The following is an 8,240-nucleotide window of genomic DNA, read 5'->3' as shown; positions in this document are numbered from 1 at the left end:
TCACGTGGCGAGCGAAGCGAGCAAGAAAATATTTTGATCCAATTTTTACAAACCGAAAACAATATTGATTTAATATGACGCAAATAATTTCATGGGGCGCCATTGCCAACTCCCGCCGCCCTCATAGCTACTACAGCTCTGATCTTGACGAGACTGAGAAAAGCAGGCATTGCGAGAGAAGCGAGCAAGAAAATTTTACGAAATGTATTTTTATTTGCATAAAATTTGAAATCGAGAAGGGCAATTGCTCCTGTGTGCCCCTCCTGCAGGTGCCCTTGGCCCTCAATGTTTGCCCCTAATAGGGTGCAAATAATATCACGGGGCGCCAAGGCATTCTCTCTTTCACAACTTTTTCTTTTCACTTGGATCATTCGGTGCCCATGGCCGACTCCCACCGCCCCCTAGCTACGGCTCTGAACTTGAGGAGACTGAAGAAAGGAGGCATTGCGAGCGAAGCGAGGAAGAAAATTTTACGAATTGTATATTTATTTGCATAAAATTTGAAATCGAGGGGACAATTGCTCCTATGTGCCCCTCTGCAGGTGACCTTGGCCGTCAACGTTTGCCCCACCTTGCCCCCCTAGAATTGTCTTCCGCCGAAGGTTGGGGGGGGGGGGGCAATGCCCCTGCCCCTTCCTGTGGTTGCCCCACTGGTGTTACTTCATGTAAATTTGAGCTGCATACAATCTGCTACAATTGTTATTGGACTTTTACTGTTCTCATTTAACTCTTGTAATATAATTCCGTGAGAGCCTTCTGAAATATTCTGACGTAACGGTACCAGCTTGTGTTCCTACACATTATCATCGATAATCAGTTTCTCAATAATCCATTCCTCCCGTCGCATCCTCTCCAGCAAAATACAGCCGAGAAAAAGTTCAAACTCGAACTCCCCACTATTAGTAGAGAATGTATGGGAAAATTACTTCATTTCTGAGTAGAAGTGTACGATTTAATGATTTATAAAGAAGAGTTTATGTGGTTCTTGTTGGGAAAGCCAAGACGAAAATGGAATGACAATAGTAATATAGAATAGGGTCCTGAAGTAAATTAGTTGAGAGTGAATTGATCTTGGCCAGGATAGGAACAGGTGGAAAACATATTGTTAATGTTTGGGTTTGGGAGTTTCAGAGAGTTATACGGCGCACGCTTTTAGAAGGAACATGAGTTCGGCCAATACCCAGCCAGTGCTACTGCGCTGTTGCCAAACTAACTGCTAGCACAAGGGAAGGATAGAAAATTCGCGGTGTCCATTATTTTTGATAATGCATGCACGATATATATGAGTACAGTGAAATAATATAGTGAATATTTCTACACAGGATTATAATATCATATCACTGTAGCATATACGAGAAACCCATACCTGAAAGAAGCTTGAATGTATTTATTCATTACCGCTCTCGTCGACTTCCTCGGTCTCCGCATGGACGTCCGCATAATTTTTTCCAGGGGGGGGCAAAACAAGGCACATTTTCCTCCATAATAGTGTTGTTCCCTCAAAAACATTGCTTAAAATTGAATATCATATTCATGCAATAATTAACACATATTATTGTGGCTGTAATGAAATTATTTGTGAAAAATATATAATTTTTGGTTGATTTTCATTTTCCAGGGAGGCCACGGCCCCCCTTGGCCCCCCTCCCGGACGCCCATGGGTTGCCGTGTCACTGATTTCACTCATTTCCGAATCACTCTCCTGGAGGTTAGTGATTAGATTTTGCACCCTTGGTGCCTGTACTACTGGTTCTAAGTTTTGAGAGTGACATTATTTAAAATAAAAAGAACACACGGAATACACACTATTGCACGAAAGGGCTGTATTTAATCTTTTCACAAACTGTTCTTTGTGGCGCACGAGTGAACGATGAGCGAATAATTTTGCACCGGCCTTGAACGCTGAACTCAAACTGACGCAGGCTTTCAATGTTCGAGAACGCCCAGAACAATGAAGGGTCATTGTTTATATCGAGGCGAATTTAACACCCACATTTTTCCCTAGACACAACAACTCAGCTGCGTCAACACGGTGGCAACATAAATAACAGGCGGAAGGAAATGAAAGGTGATGTTTCCCTTGTTTCTTCAAGGAACGATAACTCCGGCTGTAGGCGACGGAAATTCGTGGGACTTGGACAGTCAGGTTCAAAATGTCTTTTCCCATCTTATGATGAACCTTAAAGTGGCGAGTTCTATGAAAACTTCTTACGCGCAAGAAAAATACAGAACACGGCTTTTAACTACCGCGCGGCAGTCTAATAACTGTACAACGTTGCACTCCTGCCATTGGTTGATCGCCACGCACACCCTCTGCGTGGCCCCACCCGATATCGCTTCTAAAAGCGTGCGTCGTTTTTTTTTTATAGTTTGTTAGCTTCCCTGTCTGTGTGAAAGAGTTGAACCTGTCACCAGAACTCCCCATAAGCAAGAGACAGAAAACTTTGTTATCTGCTTTGACTTTGAGTGGACGTTTTGACCAGCAATGATCTATAATTTTACAATAAAGTATTGTGAAGCTGACACGTGCTTATTACACTCTTTCCTGGTTGACTCTGGAGCAAGCGTACGCGTAGTGACGCGATACGGCTCCGCCAATGAACACGTGAAGTGAGAGATTGTTTGGTTGGTTTATTTTGTGTTTTAAGTTCACTTTATGCACAGTAAGGCTAATCGGGGCTGGACCTACAGTTTAAAGTTGGATCCGAACCACTATGTGCCTCCACCGGGTATCGAAGCCCTTGATTACAAGGAGACGACATCGGGGAGGCACAAACACGCGAGAAGGGACGGGATTTCGTGGAGGAGGAAAGCAACTGCAGTCACCAGCCTTTGCAGCAGCATGCAATGCTTCGTTCTGCCCACTCGATTCCCCCCTTCTCTTCTGCTATGCACTGCCTTGCTCCAAAGATTCCTGGATATTTTTTTAATATATATATTTGATTTGCTTTCTTATACTTCGCTTTTTGTTCAACTTTTCGGCTAATTTGCGAAGATGGGGATGAGTGATGATATGATGAAATTGATGAATGGACACTCCAAACATCCATGCCCAAGCCAGGATTCCACCCGGGACCCCTGGCGTCGTAGCACGATGTGCTAACCACTCCGCCACGGGGGCCGGCAAAGATTCCTGGGACAGATTATGTATACGTAGATACTATTGTTTCGAAGTTAACATAAAATAACAACATACAAATAGAAAAGAGAGAATGCGTTAGTTTTAAGTGTAGCAATTTTTTAATAATATTGTCGATGTACTAAATTTAGGTTATTGGAGGGGGAGGTTTCATGCATTTCTCTACCTTGACAGATAGAATTGTGGGTGGGACGGCCAACATTTTAAATCTATTACTGTCATTTTTTGTGGGCTAAATTGGGAAGTAAGAACTTAGTTTTAATTTAGAAACTGTACCTGGTAATAGTACTTGCATATCTTAATTAAATGATTTTTTATTTATGTACACAGAGCTTTTTCATGTAATTTTGACATATTAAGTGGAACAAACAGACATACAGCTATTCTGGAAAAAGCTTAACGATGCTTTAAAAACTCAGTTTGTACGGTAAAATGTTTTCGTGTGTTTAAATGTTGTATAAATGAAATCTAAACATAACTCATGATTTAGCTAAAGAATGTAAATTTTTGAACATGAATGTTTTGAATTTATATAAGTTTAACGAACAAAATTTATAATGCATGTAGGACGTACAACTTTACATTGTTTTCTTATTTATGTACTACAGATAGTTTGCGATAATCAGATATTTTCTATTTACAAGGCAAAAACATTCTGCAGTTAAATTGTAATTTTTTATACCAGGTGTGCTGGGGAAAGAGCGTTTGCCAGCATTGTTTTAATTTTCACTCCACGATATAAGGATAACTTCCTTTTTTTAATGTACCTTTTTTCCGGCTGTAAACATACGGCCATGTCTCAAACACACGTTCTCTCTATCGCAGACTCAGATATTCGTAATTGTTTGAGTTTCTTTGCCATCGTAACACACGTTCATACATTTCGCAAGATAAAAGCAGTGTGCACTTTTGAAACAATGATTTGCAACAGGGTATGCAGATTCATGAAACACCGGATATCGCTTGAGTACCCGTGGCACAATGGGCGTATTTAAGGGGGGTTCAACGGGTCCCCCCCTCCTTTTGGTTCAGTAAAATTACCAGATTACCTGTTCTATCCGCTTATTTATAAAAATTTCTTCTGCTTTGTTTATTCTCCTAAATTCCAGACGTGTAGGACGGGATACGGATGGGAAGGAAATTACGTAATTCTACACACCAAATGGCATTGCAAACTAAATGTCTGCAATTTCTTGATAGCTTCGCATTTTTTGGGGTAAGATTGATTGATTGATTGAATTGGTGTTTTAAGTCCACTTTGGGCACAGTAAGGCTAATCAAAAAGGCACCTCAAACGATGGACTGTTCAGTACTGTGAACATGTCAGTATTCTAATAGATATATTAAGAAAATATTAAAGATAAAATAAGAGAGAGTTCTGAGAATTTTAATGATATTTATTCCAAAGCAGAGAAAGTACAAAGAGACTATGATGAAGAAATGAAGAGACCTAGAACTGCAGACAAAGAACTATGTTTCTCTAAACACAGTCAACACATTGCAAAATTGCAACAACTTATTCCAAAAATTTGAAATGGCTATCCCTCATTCATTGGATCAGTGTGTCAAAATGTTGGATGGCCTGGTTGATAGATTGAATTTTGATCATACCTAGGCCTGCTATACTACGTCCCAGATTTTCCGGGACAATCCCGGAATGATATCATTTGTCCTGGTGTCCCGAATAGTTTCTTCGGGATGTACAAATGTCCTGGAATCGGGTGTGAAAATACATTATTAAGACTCTACTTTCCTGACTTTATTTATATTTAAATAGGTAATTTTAAAATGTTCACTTTACTAAACAATCGAACTGTACTTTGAACTGCTCCCTCTCGATAATAATTTTACAAGAGTTATCGAGTTACAAGAAGATTCTGCAGTCTGCTAGCAGCACTGAATTTCAGTTGCAAATCGCTTCCATTGCATATGAAGCTGTTTACTGTAAACAGTCAGTGCTTGGGTGCCCGCACTGTTCAGTCCGCAGTTCTCAAATAAAGTTTCGAGATTGTGAGATCAGTGGCATCGAAAACGAATTGCAAGTTTCGAAGTTATTTTTTTTCTTTAAAGAAGTGTACAGAACATGATAATGGATATGTACATGCACACAACTTTGTCTAGTCCAGAACCCCACCCGTCCCCCGCTCCCTAACAATCTTTCGGTCAGCAGTGTCCCGGATTTTCAGTTATGATATATAGCACTATACATATATACGCCCATGTGTATAGCTAATGTCGGCAAAATTTGTAAAAAATGAAAACAACTGGCCTGAAAAGGAAATAATGTCAAATAGATAAAGAATTGAATATCAAAAAAGGACATTAGATACAGTTGACGAAAAGTAAAGTTGCTGGTAATGTTTTGAGCTCATTATTATAAGTAGCAATAGATCTTGCTTAAATCTGTCATTCAATATCATATAACCAAAATAACCTTACTTTCCAATTAGTTCGGCGGAAATAAAAATAAACCTCGATAAAACATGTTACGCACCCAAATGCCATGATCAGTTGTATATATCGGACGATAGATGGCAGCGCGCGGCAAAAGTCGGAAGGACATTGATTAAAGCAACAATGCGAAAGGGAATCATACGAATGTGATTGTAAATAGTGAAATTCATTGTGAATGTTTAATTTGTGAACTTATAACACCAATGAATTGAATAAAGGCAGCAGAGATAAAAGGTCGCTATACACGTCATATATGTCCATGTAAGGAAAGTAAAGAAACCAAATGACGAATACGATTTCATGTCTTAATGTTTAGCAGGAACGAGTTTTTCTGTTAGACCTTTGGTTGTTTGTCCCGTGGTGGCGCCAAGTTCTCGGCAGCCCCCGCACTCTCGAGTTGCCCATACATTGCAGCACCAAATCAAGGTTGAGCGCGGGATTGGCGGCGCCCCTTGATTACCCCTTTTGGATTGGTTTAGGCGGTGGCGCAGCGTGTCAAGCAGCGACCCGAAAGAGGGACAATAGATCTTTGGGGGCAGATGCCTAAGAAAAGAGGCAAAAGAGCCGGGAAAAAGACCCGTGAAGCCATACTGGAAAGAAGGAGACAAGAAGGTGGGGAAAAATCCAGCCACCAGTCTTGGTCAAAGACCCACTAGGTCTCTTTCATGATTTGAAGAAAGAAGATAATAAATTTAAGCTTAAACGAATAGATTCGTCAGGTCCACCGAAAGATTTGTATAAAGATGTCGGTGGAAGTAATTCCAAAGATCCGCGAGCTGATAGTAAGCAACAAAAAGAATCATCTAAGGAGAATGTAAATAAATAGTCATCATCACATGTAGTGACTAAGTAATTGCACATAGGAAGATGAAAGAAGAAATACATTTGTAAATAGAAGAAATTTGCTGTAGAAGAAGAAGTTTGCTGTAGAAGAAGAAGCCTTTAGCTATAAGAATAAGTCCATATATGTAGAAGAAGAAGTTTTCTGTAGAATTTGATTTGATTTAGTTTATTTTACTTCGCGTTTTGTGCCTGTTGACTAATTTGCGAAGATGGGGATGAGTGATGAAATGATGAAATTGATGAATGGACATTCACAAACAACCAAGCCCGACCGGGATTCGAACCCGGGACCCTTGGCGTCGCAGCGCGATGTGCTAACCACTAGGCCACAGGGTCGGGCATTTTTTTTCTGTAGAAGAAGAAGCCTGTAGCTATAAGAATAAGTCCATATATGTAAAAAAGAAGTTTGCTGTAGAAGAAGAAGAAGCCTATGGCTAGAAGAATAAGTCCATATATGTAGAAGAAGAAGTTTGCTGTAGAAGAAGAAGCCTATAGCTATAAGAATAAGTCCATATATGTAGAAGAAGAAGTTTGCTGCAAAAGAAGAAACCTATAGCTAGAAGAATAAGTCCATATATGTAGAAGAAGAAGTTTGCTGTAGAAGAGGAAGCCTATAGCTAGAAGAATAAGTCCATATATGTAGAAGAAGAAGTTTAGAAGAAGAAGCCCATATATGGAAGAAGAAGATCGTACATAAGAGGAAAGAGGAAGAATTCGGAAATATAAAACTTTATATGGAGATTGTAGCAAATTAATCAGGTGTATGGAATGTATTGATAACCTGTCTTTCAGAATATAAGCCCATATATGGAAGAAGAAGATCGTACATAAGAGGAAAGAGGAAGAATTCGGAAATATAAAACTTTATATGGAGATTGTAGCAAATTAATCAGGTGTATGGAATGTATTGATAACCTGTCTTTCAGAATATATGTTGGTTTATTTCCTTCCGTAGTGGGTAAACATTGTGTTTATTTTTATCAATCTCAAACGTTTATTGCTCAGGTTTAATAGCCCGAGGTATCTCATGTATCTATCTACCCCTGTTCTAAGCTGGCAAGTGCCCAAGTCTCGAGACTGGGACGTGGCAAATAACAAGTACATTTTCATTATTTGACTTTAGTTATTTTATTATTTAATTTTAGTACTTAGTCTTTCGGGGGGTCCGGACCCCTCCTTAAATACGTCCTGGCCTGTGAAAAAATATTTTTTTCCAAATTATCTTCGAAACCAAAGCAAAATTGAGATAGATGTAGTGAAATATTTTAGGGCGCGACTGGGGGGGGGGGCAAAGAGACTATTTTGCCCCCGCTCTGTGGTGAGTGGGGGCAAGTCGCCCCCAGCCACCCAACTCCGACTTCCCTGGCTGGTATCAGAGCCACTGCTTTCGATGGTGTGTATTAACGTTATTCGTATATTAATATTATCAACGTCTAATCAAGATATCCCAGATTCTATTTTCAGTGGCGGAACATTTCAATTTCAAATAGATCTAGTAGCAATCATGCTAACTTTTTATTGTATTCTTTGGCAGTCTGGGAATGCTATTATTGCTGGAACTTCTCTTTGTTTGTTGGGATGTAACAATGTCATCCCTTCTGATAAGTTATGGCTTGGAGTGACCCCCTCTAAATCCGCCAAAGGGTGTAAGGGTATATTTAGAGCCAAAATGATCATAGATTGAGCCTTTGTGAAAATATGTAGGGGTGTTGAGATGGATGGTCCGGGAGAGACAAAAGAGTGGAGAGTAATGGACGGCTTGGTGGTTGTGTGGGACCGAGCAGAGGTGCAACCACGATTTTTT

This window comes from Lepisma saccharinum, chromosome 28 (genome assembly GCF_977018435.1).
Source record: "Lepisma saccharinum chromosome 28, izLepSacc3.1, whole genome shotgun sequence".
NCBI lineage: Eukaryota > Metazoa > Arthropoda > Insecta > Zygentoma > Lepismatidae > Lepisma > Lepisma saccharinum.
This window is presented reverse-complemented; position numbering follows the sequence as displayed.